Below are 21178 nucleotides of genomic sequence, written 5' to 3'. Positions count from 1 at the left end.
ATAGGAAAAGAGTGGAATGTACCTTTATTGAATGAACAGAGCAATTTGGTGATTTATTAGTCTTCTTCCCTTATGCGATGCTAGCTGCTTCTGCATTATGAACCTAAAACCGAGAAAGTACACAAGGCAAAGATTTCTCATGTACAAAAAGCAAGTTTTATTCAAAGAAGAGGGTTTTTTTAATTGTTTAAAAAAAAGGCCGTGAAAGGTACGGTTGTTCTAAGGCCAAATTTTAATTTACACATAAGTATTGTAGGAGTTTGGTATAGTAAATGTCCTTATTGAAGAATAAAGCAATTAGCACTGTAACTCACTGTCATCTGGCTCATACAGGCATTCCAAGAAAAACTAAAATGTTGAGGAAAGAATGAGAGAAATTCAGGACAGCATGTGGGAAAGGAATGTAGAAGATTCTCCCCCTGCCCCCTTTGGAGGAAGGGAAAGGGGAAATCTATTAAAAACTTCATCTCTTTTTCCTTTCTCACATCAAACTGAACCAACTTCTAACATAAAGATTTGGGAGGGGTGAAAATTCAAATTAAGCTAACTACTAATCTTCAGTTCAGATGCCAGAAAAATGATGTTAGAAATGTATATGCTTCTAAAGTTTCAATCTTCCAGTAAATTCTGTGGGCACTCCTAATGGGACTCCAGCCATCTGCATCTTATGGCAGGAGAAGCCTGCTTTAATACACAGTGCAGTTGATGGAACCAAGTGAAGAAGTTATACTTTGCCTTTGCCACTGCTGACCTTTCCAGATTCAGATTTGCAACCTTAGCACGGCATCAGTAAGAGTTTCTTACATTTTGTTTCCCTTTAAAAAAAAAGAAAATTAGAGGAACATATGTTCTTACTGTGGCGATATGAAGACAACTGAATTTTGGCAAATCCATAGATTTGGCACTGCATGGAAGTAGAGATCCCCAAAACTTGTGGTGGCACTATGGTATTGTGCAATTCCACAGTTCCACAGTCAGTGGCCATGACACTGGAGTTGTGTATACTGAAAAAAACGTTGCCATGCCATTTGTTTGTAAGGGATATTTTAAATACAATTAAAATTTCCTTTCAAAACGGTTATTTTGAATCAAAATATCAAACCTCTTCATATTGAAAATGTCAAAATGAGATGTTTGGAGTATTTTTTGTTATTATTGGAAATGGTGGCAAATTTGGTACAAATTTATGAGAAATGTGTTATGCAGCAGGAATCTACATTTTTATTAAAATACTTTGTCCAGTTCTACATATATATTTTTTCCTCTGTGTGTGTGTGTGTGTGTGTGTGTGTGTGTGTGTGTGAACATACACAGAAAGAGTGAAATTATTTTTAAAAACCCGACTTCATTTTTTTTAATGTGAAAACAGGAAGTAGAGAGTTATATTAGAAGTCAGATTGCTAGTTTACCATAGCCTAACAAGATTTTTTTTAAAATCATTAGAATCATACAAAGAGGTCTGGAAAGATTAGATTTTTATCAGTAATTGTCAGTAAGCATCAAGTTAATCATATGCACACAAACTGAAGAAAAAACATTTGCTTTTGCCATCTAAATTTATAGATAAGTGAGGTAAGAAAAATGCTGCTTGAGAACTATAAGAGTCAAAATCCAGTGATTTCAACTTTTTTAATTAGCTTGGTACAAATAGATTAGTAAATGAACAGTAAACAGATATGATTTGTTAATTTAACAATATTTACTGTGTGTATTTTGACATGTGATGTCAACAATGTGTTTTAATGTCTTATGAAACTATAGCTTTTTGAATCTAAATGTTTACTATCAGTAAATAATCGTGTGACCCCCTTCATTGTTTTTGGGAACCGTGAAAATTTAAAGCCATAAAAAGCTAAAACAATGCTTAAAGCCCATAATTTTGCACAATTGTGAAAATTTAAACTGAAACTTTAAAAAAGTTTTAAAATAAACATTGATATTATTTGTTGAATTAATTTAAAAAATTGAATTCTGCGAAGTGTGCAAACACATTAGAGGTCAAAAAGATGTGTTAATCATCAAGTCCATGTCCATTTCACCATTGGACAAGACTGTACATTTTCTAGTGTTTTGTCCAGTTTAGTTTTAAAAGTTCCAAGTGATGAGGCTTCCACAGATTACTTTGGGAGACCGCTGGGGACATTAAAGGCATGTCTACACTTCAATGAAAAACTGTGGCTGTGAGCCCATGTCCTCGGACTTCACACCCAGGGCTAAAAATAGCAGGGTAGATATCCAGAATTAGATTGGACTCTGCACTGAAACCTTGCAAGAAGGGAGAGGTCAAAGTCAAGTTTAATCCCAAACCTCATTACCATAAAAACACAAATAAGACTATTTTCTTGGCATTTCATTTAAATGTTCTCTTAGTTTTCTTTCACTAGTCCTAGTTATATCCTATCAGATAAATAATTTCTTTCCCTTCTTATCCTTTACATCCATCAAATATTAGTAGTTTTATCCTCCCCCTCCCCAAATTCAGTTTTCAGTTAAACAGTGCCTATTTTGCTTTTTTAATTTTCCCTCAAAAATCCCTTCAGGCTATGTCTACACTAGGTGTTTTGTTGGAAGAGGCAATGCAAATGAAGCACTGATTAGCATTTCTCATTCTTCATTTGCATTATCTATTCCAGTCTGTTCTCCTGGAGGCATAAGGATATTGCGCAAAAAGGGTTTTTTGCGCAAAACGGACACATCCACACTGCATGTTTTTGTGCAAAAACTTCTTGTACAAAACCGGATCAGAATAGATTATGCAAATGAAGCACGAGAAAATGCTAATCAGCACATCATTTGCACTGCCTCTTCTGACAAAAAACATAGTGTAGACATAGCCTCAGACTCTGGTCATTTGGCGGGCTCGTCTCCAAACTTTTTCCAGTTTATCCATATTTTGGACTCAGTTGAATGCCCAGAACTGAAGACAATAGTCCTAATTCAATCACACCAGAGCCATAGACAAGGATTATTAACACCATGCTCTATACAGGCCGTCCCCGGGTTACGTACAAGATAGGGACTATAGGTTTGTTCTTAAGTTGAATTTGTATGTAAGTCGGAACTGGCTCCAGATTCAGCCGCTGCTGCTGAACCTGACCAGGGGCTGACTACAGGAAGCTGGAGGCAGAATTGCTCTGCCCCCAGCTTCCTGGAATCAGCCACTGATCAGTTTCAACAGCGGCTGAATCTCGAGCCTGGGACAGAACAGCTGGGCTGCCAGGTAGGTCCCTGCAGGACCAACCCGGCAGCACCCCAGCTGCTCTACCCCAGGGTCCACAACAAAAGCCTGGTCTGCTGGGGGGGGGGGGGAGGTTGCACTAGCTGCGCCCCCCCCAGCAGACCAGGGACACGGGGAGCAAAGCCGCAGCGGCGGCGGGGTGCCGCGCCTCTGAGGCTTTGCTCTGGCAAAGCCTCAGAGGCGCGGGACCCCGCTGCCGCTGCCGCTGCGGCTTTGCTCCGGGTGTCCCTGGTCTGCTGGAGACGGTCCCCAGCAGACCAGAGGCACCGGGAGCAAAGCCGCAGCGGGAGGGGTCACCCAGGGACACCCGGAGCAAAGCCGGGGAGGCAGAGGGGTCCCGCGCCTTTGAGGCTTTGCTGTGGCAAAGCCTCAGAGGCACGAGACCCCGCCGCCACTGCGGCTTTGCTCCGGGTGTCCCTGGTCTGCTGGGGACCGTCTCCAGCAGACCAGGGACATCGGGAGCAAAGCCGCAGCGGCGGCGGAGTCCCGCGCCTCCCCGGCTTTGCCACAGCAAAGCCTCAGAGGCGCGGGACCCCTCTGCCTCCCCGGCTTTGCTCCAGGTGTCCCTGGTCTGCTGGAGACGGTCCCCGGCAAACCAGGGGCACCCGGAGCAGCTTTTCTTGCCCCGGAGGTTGAGGTGGTGGGACCGCTGCGCTCTGGGCGGTCCCGCTGCCTGCGAGCTCCGGGGCGAGAAAGCCCCGTTCGTAAGTGTGGATCCGACATAAGTTGGATCCGTGTAACTCGGGGACTGCCTGTAGTGTGCCTTTGCGACCTCAAATCCCATTAGCCTTTTTTGTTGCCAGGTCGCATTGCAAACTCACCTCTATGTTTTAGCAGTATCCAGGTAGAAGGTGAACTCTTGTCATCAACAGGGAAATCACCCCAACCTTTCTCTTCGGATTGATGGCAAAATTGTAACAAGGCGCTCCCTGCTAGCAAATCCCTGAAGAGCTCCAGCATAAACTTCTGCTTTTCTGTGTGCATGCACATATTTCTGGCACTACTGTTTCTTTTCCTCCATTTTCACAAAATGATACTTTTTTTAAAGGATGAGTAATCCTGTCTTAGCTATACAGGGTGTCAATATTCTGTCCTTCACATACTGTCTCACTGAGCAATGCTTAGTCTTAGACCACCCCTTTGACAGAAGCTGAGTAAACTTGTTCTGGAAAAGCAGTGAGGGTTTGAAGGCCTATCTGCTGCCCAGCTCCCTTTCAAAGTTAGTGGGTAAACAGGGACAGCACTGCTTCCGGAAAACTCCTTTGCTGCAGAATGTGTGTCATTGTCTCCGGCATTGTACAACTGCAACATTCCTACTTCCTCAGAGGCTGCCAGAGGGAAGTGTGAGCCGTATGGTTGCATGTGGCAGTTTTGTATCCAGAGCTGCCACCTCAGGGGCAATGGAAGTTTTTCATTTTTAAAGCCAGTATGGAAAGATTGCAGTGGTGCGAGTGAAGAAAGCCTCTTCAGGAGGCAGATGAGGAGCCTTCTGCCACAGGACTGAAAGAACTGGTGCCCATCTAGAAACTTTTGCACTTCCTCTTAAAATACAGCCTATTTTTGGCTGGCCGTGCAGGATTGGGGTTGCTTGGAGTTTGCAATGTGCAGTAAAGGTTAACAGTATGATAGAACAGCAGCACCCCAGCTCCAGGGTCAGCCCCAGCCAGCCATACATTCTAGTTGCCAGCAGAGCCTCAAAGCTGAGCTTGACATGAACAGGGGCTTCCTTCTGTTCTAGGGCACATGGGGCGGGGATGACTGAGCAGAAATCATTCACAGAAACAGGCAGGAAGACATGTTTGCTGGTAGAGACTCTTTGTAAATATAAACCAAACAAGGTGTAATAAGGAACATTATGATCCCCAGATATTATCCTCATCTTTTCTCTCCAGCAACCTTTCTTACAGCCTTCCCTTAACACAAGCATTCCAAAGAAGGGGAGAGGAAGAGGAAGGAAGAGTTAGCCCTGTGTGTCAAGGAAACTAAGTTGTGTCTTTGTACTCTGTCATGGGGAAACATTAGGTCTGGTCACTTCTCCACTTCACATACATGCCTCACTCCCATTTTCATGGGTATTTGTTCTACACCCACTACACTTCTCCAATATAGCAGCAGGGAAAATCTAGCCTTTAATTAATGCCTTACATTCACCTAGACTGTTCACAGGCTTTAGGTAAATTTGATTACACCCATTAACCCACTTACAAACATTCATTTTCTAGGGGCAGAGTAACTTTCCTTTGTTATGTTTAAAGGATAAGTCAGAGCTACCTTATGTGCCATTGACTTAAAAGCTGGCCCTTTCAGCTTACCCTTGATGTCATTCATTACGGGCATAATTAGCTCTCTTGGTTCAGGTGAATGGCACGTGTTTTCTCAGCAGAAATAGCTTTAAAAAATGTAAACTACTATGTCCTTTGTAGATAATTCCTAAAGAAGGCCTTATGGCAGAGAATGAAGTGCCACTACCATTTTCAGTGCATATTTAAAATAATTCTTACTCTCTCTTCAAACCACTTTGAACATAGTTGTGATATACATGTGCTAAAAGGATTGAGGGAGTGGACAAGTCAGGTAGATGCTAACCAGGCAAAATAAATCTATGAATGTGTGTTAGCACTGAAAAAATGACATCATTTATTGTAACAAGTAGGCTGGAGAACAAAGCAACATACTGTACCTAGAAAACACCAGAAGATGGATTCTGTCAAAAGAGCAGTGACCTGGTGCATGTCCAAACACACTTTTACACAAATGGCCTGCTGAAGTCAAAATAATGTGGGGGAGAGAGAAGATTGCCAAATAGCATGATGATGTTACTATGCCCATTATACAATTCAAGAGGTCCCTTCTGGTTGCAGTTAATGCATGCTGTCCAAATTAGTACTCAAGCTACAACCCAATATGACTATCTTCTGCTTAGTTTCTACAGTGGTGCTGATCTGGCTTTTTTTGTGTTTAAGTGTCTTAGTCTCTCCCTCAGATATTTCTGCCCCATTCTTAAGCTGTGCTTCCTGAGTGGCACAACTTTTCGAGTTATAGCCTAGGAGTTGGGGAGAAAGGTGGCTGTGTGCCCACTGTGTGTTGTGGGGGAATTGAGAGGTGGTCAGCAATCAGATCAGACCCCAACATAGGTTAGAGTAGTGGTTCCCAAATTGTGGTTTGTGAACCCCTGGGGATTCTCAAAATGTTATAGGTGGGTCTTGGGAAAAAAAATCCATAATGGCAGAAGAAAAAGTGTTTGCATGCCAAACTGGTACCAAGGTCATTGTAGCAACTGTAGTGGTGGTAACATCCCTCAGCTAGTCAGTTTATGTGGCATGCTGTTTTGCTCCAGTGAGACATGAGTTAATCTTCTCTTTTACTATTTTTTCATTTGTTAGCATTCTCAATGTGTTATTATCATTTGAACTATGGTACACCCAGCAATGGACAAATGGCTGAAAATGGAAAGTGTAAAGACACAAGAAACAAACATTCAACATTAGCTAGTGCTTCATCAAGTCCAAAGTGTGGAAAATCAAGTCAAATGATCATGATGGTCCTGGAAAGTTGCTTATGAAGAAAAGAAAATATGATGATTATATAAATTATGGCTTTACATGCATGCACCGGTGATCAAAAGTGTCAAGTCAAATCTTGGAAGAATGTTGCCATTTTTATAATGTTATAAAAGTAATAATGTAATGATAAACAATAATGTAATAATAGATAGTGTGTAATAAGTGCGTTACAAAAACACATTTTTTCATGATCAGTGCTTTTATAATTTATGCTCTGGTAAGAGAAGAAATCCCTGGAAATATTCATTTCTAGGATGGGGAGGTTTGCAAGTGTCGACATTTTTGTGAGTAGGTTTCACGGGTTGTTAAAGTTTGGGAGCCACTGGGCTAGAGCATCTTTAAAAGATCATCACGGCTGCTGAAGAAGTGAGCTGTGCCCACAAAGCGCATGATACCATCTACGTGTTTTGTTAGTCTTTAAAGTGCTCCACTATTTGTTGTTTTTTTAAGTTAATAATATACAGAGTAACTCGGCTACCCCTTGAAGCTTCTGAACATGCCTGGCTCCCCAGGGAGCTGTCCAGCGGATAAGAACAGCCAGAACCGAGAATGCTCTGAAAACACTCCACTTCCCCTTTCAGAAGACACCGAGGGAACTCCCAGTTGGGCCTCTCCACTTTAAAGGGGCTACAACATGGCTCAAAATTGGATCCTACAACTCTGTATTAGAAGTCTTAAATGTCCATTTTTCATATTAATTTTTGAGTTTCTCTTCAAAATTGGTTTGCTTTTTCCTGTTTCCCTCTTTTCTCCACAATTATCTCTCTTTAGTTGTCTTCCTGTTTCATACATACGGGGCTGTCTTGCAACAGCCATGAAAAGGTAAGGGTTTGTTTGGTTTCTTTTAAAATAAGGATACTGCTTTCTTGGACCAGTGGTGAGAGATGCTTTGAAAAAACATAACATTTTCCAGACAGAAACATCTACCATTCTATCTCTAACATGAAGATGAAAAAATATTTTATTCACCCACTGAAAAAGTTCCTCACCCCAGCTAAGTGGGCAAATAGACCAGAAAAAATATTGTGATTATCCATTCTGACCTCCTGTACACAGAATACAAAACATCCCCCAAATAATTCCTTTTTGAACTACTGCTGACCAAGCGGCACATCCTCAGGCTACTCTGAGCCAATGATTTTGTGCTGATGGTGTGCAGCTTGTAAACCAATATTGTTCCTTTGAGTTTGAGTGGGTGAATAAAACACATTCTGGAACTGACCCCAATCAGAATTCTTTCTCACCATCTAGCATATGCAGCCACCATTCAATTTCAGTTGAAACAAGTCTTATTAGTGTTAATGAAATCATCGGGGTTTTTAGAATTTCCCTGTGCTCTGTTATTTTTACTTCAAACACAGACCAGTTATTGAATAGCCGCCATTCCTCAAGACCTCTACTGAGTTTAAATCTGCCATTTTGCATTGGTACCCATATCATCTGGGGTTGGGGGAGCAGTAAGGAAGAGGAAGAGGAAGGGAAAAGGAACCAATCACAGCGGCATAAGCACACATAACTGTATGGAAATCTAATGTTAGACTTATTGGAGAAAGCCAAATCCTACATCTCCTTTTCCCGCTAGTGGCACAGATGAAAGAATTAAATGGTTACAGCCCATTTAATTAACCACTAATAGCTGAAAGAATGTGCATGTTTTCCCAGCAACCTGCAAAAACATCCACCATGATTACCTAGGCTCAGATTTCTTCACTTAGTTTCACTGAAAGGAGAAGTACTTGTATGTGTCAAAACTTGTCTAGCTGGCAAAAAGATAAAATATGAGGGGAATCTTATGGTGATACAAAGGGGACAAGAAAGTAAAGGAGCTGGAGAATCTCAAAGGGGAAGTATTGTCTGGTTCAGGTCAACTGAGCTCATACATTTTCCCAAAAATGATACCACCAATGAATCTTGCAAGTATGATATTGGTTTCATAGAAAAAGAAAGCACAGCATTACCTGAAATTAATTCTAAACCCACAGGAAGCATACAATAGAAAAAGCTACAGCTAGGTCCTGGCCACTAATTTGTACCTAAATCCACATTTCCTACAATAATATAATGAGCTACTAGACTAGACAAGAATCCTCATTTATAGAGGAAGGACTTGCAGTTAATGGGATAGGGACTCAGGAGATCTGTGGTCTCTCATTTGCACCGTTGCAGATTTTCTGGGTGACCTTGGACAAGCCAATCTCTCTCTCCCTCAATTCTGCAGCTGTAAAATGGGGATAACAGACTCATAGGGGTGAATAAAATCATGAATGTTTGCAAGATGAGGTGCTCAGATATGAGGAACACCATAGAAAAACCTAGAATGCATAAAATGTATGAACAATTTACTGTACACTGCACACTGAGATCTGCTAACACTAATCCCAAAGAATTACATACTTTAGGCCTGAACGCAACATACTGTATGCAGTAACTCACATCAGAGCAACCCATATGTTATGGTTAATGTGCCAAGTGACATGTTAAGCCACAAATATAAGAAAGGATTGGATTTCAACTGATTTTTTTATTCCAGTTATTCCTCAGGCCTGATAGTTTTATTTACCACCATCTTCTCCCCTTCCCTCTCTAAGCATTTTTGCTCTCCCTAATGCATCTTCCACTCTCCATAGGGGTATGTCTACACTACAAAGTTAGTTCGAACTAACGGACGTTAGTTTGAACTAACTTTCATAGGCGCTACACTAGCGCTCCGTTAGTTCGAATTTAATTCGAACTAACGGAGCGCTTAGTTCGAACTAGGTAATCCTCATTCCACGAGGATTAAGCCTAGTTCGAACTAGCTATTTTGAATTAAGGGGTGTGTAGCCCCTTAATTCGAACTAGTGGAAGGCTAGCCCTCCCCAGGTTTCCTTGGTGGCCACTCTGGCCAACACCAGGGAAACTCGTCTGCCCTCCTCCTGGCCCCGGACCCCTTAAAGGGGAACGGGCTGGCTACAGTGCCCGTGCCAGGTGCAAGCCTGCCAGTACCCAGCCAGCAGACCCTGCACCTGGCACGGCTCGAGCCAGCCACCCGATGCCCCCCAGCCCTCCCCCTCTTCCCGGGACCAGGCTGGCAGCTCCCGGGAGCTTGCCCGGGACCACAAGAGGCGGGCACCTGCCTGGGGTAGTGCGGACATCGTGAACCTCGTCCACGACCTCCGCACTAGGCACAGGAAAGTGGCCGGCTAGGGCAGGAGAGCTGCCAGTCTGGCCACCCAGGAGCAGGTGTGCATGAAAATCAAGGTGGTCCACTGAGACCCCCGACCCTGAGCCCTGAGCTTACAATGGCCGTCCTGGGTCAGACCAAAGGTCCATCTAGCCCAGTAGCCTGTCTGCTGACAGCGGCCAACCCTAGGGACCCTGGAGGGGATGGACCGAAGACAGTGACCAAGCCATTTGTCTCGTGCCATGTCTCTCCAGCCTTCCACAAACCTTGGGCAGGGACACCACTCCTACCCCCTGGCTAATACCACTCCATGGACCCAACCTCCATGACTTGATCTCACTTCCCTTTAAACTCTGTTCTAGTTCTAGCCTCCACAGCCTCCTGCAGCAAGGAGTTCCACAGGTTGACTCTTTGCTTTGTGAAGAACAACTTTCTGTTACTAGTTTGAAGCCTGCTACCCATTCCTTTCCTTTGGTGTCCTCTAGTCCTTCTTTATGGGAACTAATGAAGAACTTTTCTGTATGCACCCTCTCCACCCAACTCCTGCTTTTAGGGACCTCAATCCTGTCCCCCCTCAGTCTCCTCTTTTCTAAGCTGAAAAGTCCCAGTCTCTTTAGCCTCTCTTCATATGGGACCTGTTCCCAACCCCTGATCATTGTAGTTGCCCTCCCCTCTCCCAGCCTCTCTCTTCCCCTCTCCCACCTCCTTTTCCCAGTCTCCCCCAGTTTTGTTCAATAAAGACAGATTCCATTTCTGAACACAGTTGTCCTTTATTTTGTACATCTAGAAGAGGGGCTAGGGAAGGGTAAATGGAAGGAGGTGAGGGAGGAATGGGGTACGAGCCCCCAATGGGGAGGACTGGGCTGGCTCTGCGGGCTTCTGGGGGTGGAAGCTCTCCTGCAGCCCCCGAATTGCCCCCGCTCCCCAGATGGCAGCCTGCGGCAAGTGCAGTCGGTCTGATGGCCGAGTGTTGTGATGTGCCCAGTGTGGGTAGTCCGGGCAATCCAAGCCAGGACTGCTTTGCAAGCGGGACACCCCTGAGAACTGTCTGTCCGGGGTGGGGGTCGGGACCCTTTAAGCACAGCCCTCGGCTAGCCTGAGACAGCATCTCCACGCTCTAAGTCCTCCTCTGATGCCCTGCCGGCACTGCTTCCGGCCATCCTTAACCCCGGTTCAGGGTCCACTTAATGTGGATGCGCTAGTTCGAATTAGTAAAACGCTAATTCGATCTAGTTTTTAGTTCTAGATGCGTTAGTTCGAATTAGCTTAGTTCGAATTAGTTCTAAGTTAGTTTGAATTAGCGCTGTAGTGTAGACATACCCTAGGAGATTTCATCCTGGATACATCCTGCCCTGAAGCTAAATCTCCAAACAACTAACGTGATCAGATAGGCCAGAAGAAACACAAATAGAAACCCACTTCATCCTGCTGTAATCTGGTTTGCTTGATGGCCTACTTTAGGGTTCTCACCGAGCCTCGAGGTCCACTTCTGCTGAACAAAGAAAAACACTGAGAACACATGGGTGAATTAATAGACACCATTCCAAGAGTCCCTTCTGACTCCCCAGGATGACTGAACAGGATATGCTGACAGAATGTTGGTTTTCTAGGATATGAGCTGGAGACCAACATTTTTATCTCACTTTCAGGACACACTATTTCCATCCCATACATTTCTAGCTATACATTGTCACTGTGTGAGGCTATCAAGTGGGTTTTTTCAGGGAACTGAGCAAAATAACCCAATACTATTGCACGCTGGTATAGGTTTGAAGGTCACATTTGAAAATGGGATGTAGGCAAATCATTTACATACTTTTGAACACTTTATCCATGGTCCTTAAGAATGCCAGTTTATCTGTTCATGAACTGGTGAATTATCAGAGCTCATGCCTTCTCTGATATAGATTACAGCAGTGAGCTCTTAATGACATAAAGGAGCCATGAATTAACAAGGTTCTACTGAATGTTAAGAATACTATTTTGGTTTAAATTTTTCTAAAACACTGTATTTTATCAATGAGGTCATTCTTTCTACTGTCATTCTTCAGATGTTTTTCTTAGATCACCTTTGTATAAAATTAGTGCTAGAAGGTTATTAAAAATGTAGTGGATAGAAGGGTGTTGTCATATTAAGTTACAAGTGGTCTGGAAAGATTATTAGAATTTGGGTTAAAATCTGGTTAGAGTCTGGATTAGATTTAGCCTAGGGGTTCCAGAGCTATGGGTCAATGGTAATTAAATTTTGTCATCTGTTTTAGAGAAATTTTGCATGCACCCAAACTGCAGCTAGAAAACAGGTCACTTCTGGCTTGGATCAGATTCATCAGAATCCAAAATAAAGGGATGAACTGAATCCAGGAACTTACATCTTAAACAACTCCATCTCAAAATTTCAAAGGAATTCAGATCTGAGATTCCAGTTCTGGCCCAGTTCAAGTTAGTCTTTCTGCTCTCAAGAACTTTCAGAAATTGAATATACGTATCTCTAGAATTCCTGAAAAACCTTGGCTCCTGTTCTCAGTTTTGGCTTGTGTGATTCTTCACCAGGGTCATCAGTGAAGGCAGGCTACTGAAGATATGACACACTGCAAAAGTCATTGGCCTCCTAAAGCCTAGAAGGAACCCACGTCAAGGATCAATCAATTGTCCCATATCTTTACGGTAGGTACTGGAGTGCCTGTTTCTGTAGTGCATCACGCCCAACGTGGAGAGAATTTTGAGCCCTAACCAAGCTGGCTTTTGCTGAGGCAATAGCATGTGTGACCAAGTACTCGCACTGACCACGTTCATTGAAGATGGCTTCCAGAAAAATTTGAAAACAGGTGCATTGTAACTATAAGGCAGAATTTAGACCCCTGATTTTTGTCATTTTAAACCTTAATGCTGTATTAACACTGTTTGGCGCATGATAAATGGAATGCAGAACAAGACACTGTGCTAAAATGCTTCTTCAAATGCCTGAAACACATCACATTGCAAATGATCCTCTAGGCTATATAATATCTGAAAACTGAAATAGAATAGAGAAGTCAGTGGTTGGGTCGCCATGGTCTGAAGCAATATTTTTGAGATGTTCACACTCTTTTCTTTTTTAGTTATAAAGCAATCTTTATAAAGCTCCTCTAATTCATGAACACCTCGTTTGTTCTTGTTGCCAAATGGAACATTTAGACGCTTTACAGGATTACTCCTTGCTAATGAAATGCCAATTAGTTTTTGCAACTTATTAGCAGTACTATTTGTTTCACTTTACAATTTTACCTAAACGTGCCCTAGGAAATTTAACCAACTGCATTATCAATTCAATTCTAGATTTTAAATAAATAGTTCTGCTAAAAGTAACAAGCTGGCATTTGTACTGCATGCACCTATATTATCACCATTGTAAAGCAGATGCAGAATGTAAGACTACTGGAACAATCAGCACTGTAATTTGCAGAGTAACATTGTTTTAGATCTAATTAGTGCTTATGCAGCTCCCTTACAAAAATGTGAAAACTGCACCAGGATGTAATTGTTAATGAATTTAGTGCAAAGCACATCTGCATAAATTCCGTTTCAGCAAGAGGGGGAAAAAAAGTTCAACCGCTATTTGCTGAAGAGCCAAAACATTGTGAATTGTGCCCACTGTATTTTAGCCTTGCTCTGCTGGCTTTGATATTTCAAATAAATACTACAAAGTTAAAGCCTCCAGCTGCAGACCAACCCATCTGTAGATGTTTGTTACATTTGGCAGTATTGTAAGATGATTTGCCTTCCTGCTGAAAAAAAAATCAGGTTCTCTCAGCAAAAAAACCAAAATTGAAATACTTATCAGCCAAAAAAGTTTTAAAAATATTCTGCAGGGGTCAGATGACAACTTTTGAAACATCAACTGAACTGGTGCTGAACACAGTTTAGCTGCAGGCTTCAAAGAGGACCAGCTGTGTGCCTGTCTGTTTTAGAAAACAGTGGTTGAAATCTGCTCCATAATCTGAGCTTTTTATGTAGCCTAGACAAAACTTTAGAGCTCGGCTTTAGTCAAAATCTAATCCAAATCCTGCTGTAAGAAATCCTTATTGGAATTCTGTAGCTTTAGTCCATCAGTAGTTAACATCAGCATGAGTTATATTTGTATATGGAGTCATATATAAAGTCCTGATCCTGAAAACAGATACCCTTTGGTGTGGAACTTTACACTTGCAATGGCTTCAGTTACCTGTCACTCCATGAAGACAGCAACGTCTGCAGTAGTACTTTTTGCAGACTAGAAGCCATGGTCTACAGTTCAGGATAGGATGGACTTCCATATGATTTTAGTTTCAGCAAGTCCAAATAACATGATGATAGATTTCTCTCAGTTAGTAGAGCTTGCATACATCATTGTATATAGAAGCAGACAAAGCGTTATACTGCCAAAGTGGTGACAGGGAACATATAGACTTGTATTATACAGTAATCAGATATCTATCTTGGTCTTACTTTTGGAGTTCTTACCTCTTGTGAACTCTCATATCCATCATTGACAGTCCCCATTTGGGGGAAGCTATCAAGCACAGAAGAAGATATGTAACACATATCAGCTAGTAGGTTTCATATTTCCTCCTGAGGAAGGGGAGGACAGAAAAAGCTTCGCCTGAGTAAGTGGGGCCAACATCAGTTTGAAGCCTAGACAAGCCTACACCTATGTGACAGCCACCAATGAGACTGACCCCAGGAGTTGAACTAAGGATCCCCACAAGTGAAAACCTTCACAGTTTGAGTGGAAGACACAGATAATCTACTAGAGTATGTCTACACATCAAAGTTAATTCGAAATAAGAGCCATTATTTTGAATGAACTTGAATAGCGTCTACACAGGCAAACTGCTATTTTGAAATAAAATCGAAATAGCGGGACGCTTATTTGGAATTTTATAAACCTTATTCTACAAGAAATAAGGCCAAATTCGAAATAGCTAAATCGAAATAAGCGCTGTATAGACACTTATTTTGAAATAGAGGGGGTTCCAGCCCTTCCTAGGGTGCCCTGGTGGCCACTCTGGGCCAAACCAGAAAAACTCTTCTACTCCCTTCCCCCCCCCACCCCTGGCCCAGCCCCGGAGCCCTTAAAGGGGTAGAGTCTGTTTGGCCACAGGGCCTGTGCCAGCTCCAGGTCTGCCAGCCCAGAGCCCGCAGGTGCTGCCCCTGACCTAGTTGCCAGCATGAGCGAGCCAGCCAGTGCTAGCCAGCGCTCCACCACTCCCCAGGAGCAGTCTGGTAGCTCCCAGGAGCTGGAAAAGGCGGGCACCTTCCTGGTCCAGTGGAAAGACCTCATTGAGGTTTGGGGGGAAATCCTCCAATGTCCATGATCTCTGCACTAGACACAGGAACACGGCCATCTACAGATGGCTGGCTGACAGCCAGGCCACCAAAGGCCACATGTGCACCCAGGAGCAGGTGCGCATGAAGATAAAAGAGCTGAGGCAGACCTATGCCAAGGCCACAGGGGGCAGCTCCCAACCAGGGGCAGACCCAGATCCCTTGCCCTACCTTGAGGCCCTGGACTGCATCTTGGGGGGCCGGACGATCCGTGCCCCCCAGGTAGTCATTGACCCTGGGGAAGAGGGCCCTGACCAGGGCATGGAGCAGTAGGAGGAGGAGGAGGAGGACAATGGCCAGGAGTCGCAGGAGCGTGGAGGGAGCGTGGCACTCACCCTGGACCCCCCGAGGCATACCAGCAGCAATTTCACTGCTGTCTTCAGAGGCCGGGGAAGCCTCGACATTTGAGTGCAATCACTGTCCCCTTATGCGGGGTGGGGGTGGAGGTGAGGGGAGAGGGAGCCCAGGGACCGCGCACGTGAGCCTTGCTGACCACGGATCATGCAGCTACCTGTGCATGTGCCATGCCAGCCGGGGCATGTGGCCCCGACTGGCTGCCACACAGTGGCCCTGGCCCGTTACCCACACACATGTATGTATGAAGGCACGCTGACATGCTCAATACCCTGGGGAGGGACACTGCACGATGCCCTCCCTCCACAAGCTCCCTCTACACAGAGGCAGGCCACATCCTCCCCCCCCCCACCTCCCCACACTATATACAGCACAGGGGCATGGGTACAGTCCCGGGTCAGCTCACAGTCCTGGGGACAGCAGGACACGATGGTGCGGAGACCTGCTGTCCTCACTTTGCAGAGGGGGGCTGGGCTTCACCCACTGTGTCCCCAGGGAGAACTGACCACCTTTCTGGTTTCTCCAGAGCTGCACCAGCTGCAAGTGCAGGGCGCACCACCCCACCCGGAACATCCTCCCGCACCCGGGCCAGCCGAGGCCTCCGCACCCGCAATGCTGGGAGACAGGTGGGATGGCAAGATGCCGACTGTTAGTTCGAATTAACTTTGTAGTGTAGACATACCCATATAACAGACTAGAGATCCTCTGAATTGGGAACCAAAGAGATAAGTAACCCATGGTAGCCAGTGGATTACAATGGCAGTGCCCTCTTACTGCTTTATTAGATGTACACTTCATTCTCCATCGTGAATCACCTCATTTACACAGAAACACTCTACAGCATTGTGTGCAACTCATCCATGTGCATTCCAGTTTGAACCCACAAAAAATAAACAAGACGACCAACCCTCTCTCTGTTTGGTAGTCCTCTCAGTTTTAGGAATGTGCTCACTTTACTAATGAGTTATTTAGTTTTTCAGAATCACAAGGTAGGTTTGGATGGGTTTGTGTGATATTGAAATGCTGTGGTGGACTCAAAGGAAAGTGGAGTTAGGAGAAAGAGGCTGGCTTTTTGGTGATGGGGAACAAAACAAAAACAATTGGAGGAGGAGGAGAGATGAAGTGGCTGGAATAGAGAAGAATGAAAGGGCACAAAGAGAAAGTGGGGGTTGACAAAAGCGAATAGGAGGGCAAAGAACAAAATGCACACATGGGACGTGTTGGAGAAACCTCCCTTCCCAAGAACTTCAGGGGTATGTCTACACTATGGGATAAGGTCGAATTAAGATACTCAACTTCAACTACGTTAATTGCGTATCTAAAGTCAAAGTACCTTAACTCAACTTTTGGCACTGTTCACACTGCAGGAAATCGAAGGGAGAACACTCTCCCTTTGGCTTCCCTTACTCCGTAGCAAGCAGGACTACGGGCATCGACCGGAGTACCCCTCTCTGTTTGAATTACTGTCTTCGCTAGACCCTCTAATTTGAAACCTGGAAGATTGACAGCAGCAGCTTCTGTCTTCTCTGTAGTGCAAACATACCCCAGAAGTATATATAGTGAACATGTTCTGACACTCACAGTGGAAAGATCAAGTTCAACACTGGGAGTATATCTAGACTACACCTCTCTGCCGACAGAGAGATGTAGATTAGGCACATCGAAATTGCTAATGAAGCGGGGATTTAAATATCCCGTGCTTCATTAGCATAAAAATGGCCTCCGCTTTTTTCGGCACAGAGCTTTGTCAAAGAAAAGCGGCAGTCTAGAGGCTGATCTTTCAAAAAATAAAGCCTTTTTCGAAAGATCCTGTAAACCTCATTTCACGAGGGATAAGGGATCTTTCAAAAAAGGCTTTATTTTTTGAAAGATCAGCCTCTAGACTGCCGCTTTTCTCCGACAAAGATCTGTGCTGAAAAAAAGCGGCGGCTATTTTTAAGCTAATGAAGCATGGGATATTTAAATCCCCACTTCATTAGCAATTTCGATGTGCTTAATCTACATCTCTCTGTCGGCAGAGAGGTGTAGTCTAGACACACCCCGGGATAAATGGGCACAATTGAAAAGCAATTGAATTGTGCCCACCTATGCCAGTTGTGAATTTGGCCCAGCATGCTATAGAGATGCAAGCATATTTCCTTTAAGCAGATGGCAAATGCAAGCTTGGAGATATACAGTAGAAGCTGGGGTAGTTGTATTTCCTCTTCTTTCTCATGCTTTAATTTAATTGTAGTTATCACTTTTCATCCACAGCTCTCTGCAGTGGCTATCCTTCCCCTCTTTTTACAGATTGGGAATCTGATGCACAGAGAGGATAAATGAGTTATCCAAGGAAAGACAATAGCAGAGCTAGGACCAGTACCAAGATCTCCTGGCTCCCATGCCTGTTCCCATGTCACTGGAGGCAAATACTGACAAAAGCGCTGAAAAAAAAGGCTTATGCTTTTAGAGCAATAAATAAAAGTTCCACCTTTCTTCCCTAAGTTCTGGAAAGTGCTCAGCTGCTCCGTCTTTCCTTTGTTTCTCATTGAACATAGTCATATAAAACACACACACACACACACACACACACACACACCCTTTCTTCAAAAGACTAGTCAGTTTTGTTCTTAATGTCTGGAAGCAGTTGCTCGTGGAATCTGAGAAGATACGTGAGAGCCAGGTAAATTCATGGTGTCGGCCTGAAACGATTCAAGGTAGATATTCTAAAGAATTATGGAAGAAAATCTGAAAAGAGATTTTTGTTAGCAATGTGGCTGAAACTTTGCATATTTTGTCCCCAAACAAGCTATTTTCTCTTCCTTCTTATTTTAAGAGTACTGCTGAAATACATTTTGCAATACAGTATAGAAAGCTGTTTCTCTCTGCGCTCCCAAGTCAGTGCAAACGCTAAAGAAAGAAGCTTCATTCATCACTTTCACATACGTTTCAAAACAGTTTTGATTCTAAAACATTTAACTAACAAAGCAATTGGCTACCTCCTCCACTGCCCCCTCCTTCTCCCCTCCCGCACAGCAAAAACTTGCTCTGTCTCATATCGCACACTTGATTTTTTTTGGCATACATTTGCATACATTAGCAAACGGCAAGAGGATTAAAGTTTAAGAGGAAATTGTGGCTAGTGTGAAAGGGGAACAAAAGGACATCTGTGAAGTAGTCCACAACTGGCAAAGAAAGCTATTCCACCTCCAGTGCCAGCTGCAGGGGAAGTGGTGCCCACCACTCCTGACAAGGACTTCTTTGTTTTGCTGAAAAAATTGGGAGTGCTGTTCTTTAAAGTGATATGATTTGAGATATGGAACTTTGCCCTTTTTTTTCTGTTCTAATCCAGTTTTATACCAGAATGCAGGCATTTCATAATGAATTTATTCCCCTGTGATAAGAGGGTATGTAGAAAGAAAACCCTCAAAATGTGAACCATGTGCAAATTGAGGCAGCACTATCTTTCGGCACATTCAGATAAACTTTTGGGGGTTGAGTACGTTTTTAAGAGCATTTACTTTGTATGTACCTAGCTCCTTCCAAATGATGATCTCAAACAGTATGTAATTAACAAGCTTCACAATGCACTCTAGTTCATTTGTATGGCTTCACCATGTGGATGCAGGGATCTACTCACACATCAAAACTTGGGGGATCATGGCAGATATGTTCTTAGCCCTGTTCTGCGGATGGGGAAAATAAGGCACGGAACGCTGAATGGTTTGATCTGATGCCCATTAAAGTCTTTAATCGAAACAGCTTCAGGTGCAATGTGACTTACCCTAGGACACGCAGCAAGTCAGCATCATAACTGCAAATTGAACCCAGAGCTATTGACACTAAACCCACGGGGTCCCATTGAATGCCCCATTTGTTCTCCTTCAATAACTGGGAAATGTAAGCAGTAGAAGTGTGTCTTCTTTCACCAACATCTAGCCCCAGAGGAAGAGAGTGAGATAGAGGTAAGATGGTTAGATGTGTGCAGGGAGATGAAGGAGACCAAGATTGAGAAAGGAAGAACAAAGAGATTCCTAGGCTTTCACATAGGGTATGGCTACACTGTATGTGTGGGGGGGAGCAGGGGAGTGGTTTGAAGAAGGTATGCAAATTGCATTCACATTTGCATATCTTCTTATTTTTTTTCTGGAAGAGGATTTTCTGATATTTGGCCCATCTACATGGGGCCAAATGTCAGGAGAAAAACCCTCTTTCAGAAGCCCCCTGTACACCTTGTTTTACAAGGCATAAGGGAGCGTCTGAAAGAGGGCTTTTTTCTGACATTTGGCCCCGTGTAGACGGGCCAAATATCGGAAAATCCTCTTCCGTAAAAAAAATCAGAAGAAGATATGCAAATGCGAGCGCAATTTACATACCTTCTTCGAACCCCTCCCTCCCACCTCCCAGTGTAGCTGTACCCAGAGAAACATACAACTAGAAGTCAAAGAAAACTCTATGACTCAAAGCCCTAACTTGTGGTTTGGGTTATTGTTTTTTTAAGTACTCTCTCACTAACTGACTAATTCCCATGTGTTGGAGGGATGTGGGAAAATGTAAGATTGGAGCATGTTTACTATAGGCAAAGGGTTTTTTTTGTTTTGTTTTGTTTTTCATGAATACTAAATTGGGAAGGGAAAGAATTCCCTTTTATGATACAAGAAATATTGGTAACATTATTGGCTTCTAAAAATACAAAATGTTCACCTGCAGCCTGAGATCATTCAGTTTTTGCATAATCAGAGTTTATGCAATAGGGACAACTGGCAGAGTTTTAGAAGCGATAGAACTTTATTTATGCAACTAATTTAGAAGAAACAAGATTTATTTCTTGAAATTATAATCTGGATTTCTTTTGCTAATTTATGGAGTTTATGCCAGTATCTTTTCAATCACCATGTGGCCCAAAACCTTAACAGTGAGGACAAAATAAGACTGTGATCCTGCAGTGATCGCCATAAAAGTTGTACTTGGGGATGAATGAGGAGAAAGTTCTTTATCCATCAATTAGTTTTCTATCAAGTCACCCACCTATGAAAACTAACCGTGAAAATGGAATTGTGGGATACTATGGAACTATGGGATTCTCAAAATGTACTTAGTTAATGTGCAAAAAGATTTTTTTCTGTCTGCCAATCTTGCAAACTGAGTGGGATCTGGCAGAGAAGCTGGATTCTTTCTGGCTACCATAGAATCACAAGTAATAATGATCACACGGACCAACTTCTTCACTCACTTATCCTTGTGCTAGCCTGTTGTTGTTGTATTCAGTGGAGTGGCACAGGTATAAATGCAGAAAGAATTAGGCCCTAGAAATTAAATGTAACAGTTTCATATATCTGTGAATCTGGCATGAAAAGGAATAAAATCCAGTTCACCCTTCCATACTAGCTCTAGGTCTGCAGCATTGATCCACGTGACAAGCAGTAAAAAACCTAATTTTATCTCTAAAATGGATATTATAGCTGAATATATGTGAGGAACAGAGCTCCTGAGTGAGGAAGGAGGTGGTGACATGTTATTATTGGGCAGCAATTCAGA

This window comes from Pelodiscus sinensis, chromosome 3 (genome assembly GCF_049634645.1).
Source record: "Pelodiscus sinensis isolate JC-2024 chromosome 3, ASM4963464v1, whole genome shotgun sequence".
Classification (NCBI taxonomy): Eukaryota; Metazoa; Chordata; order Testudines; family Trionychidae; genus Pelodiscus; species Pelodiscus sinensis.
Note: the sequence above shows the minus strand (reverse complement) of the source record.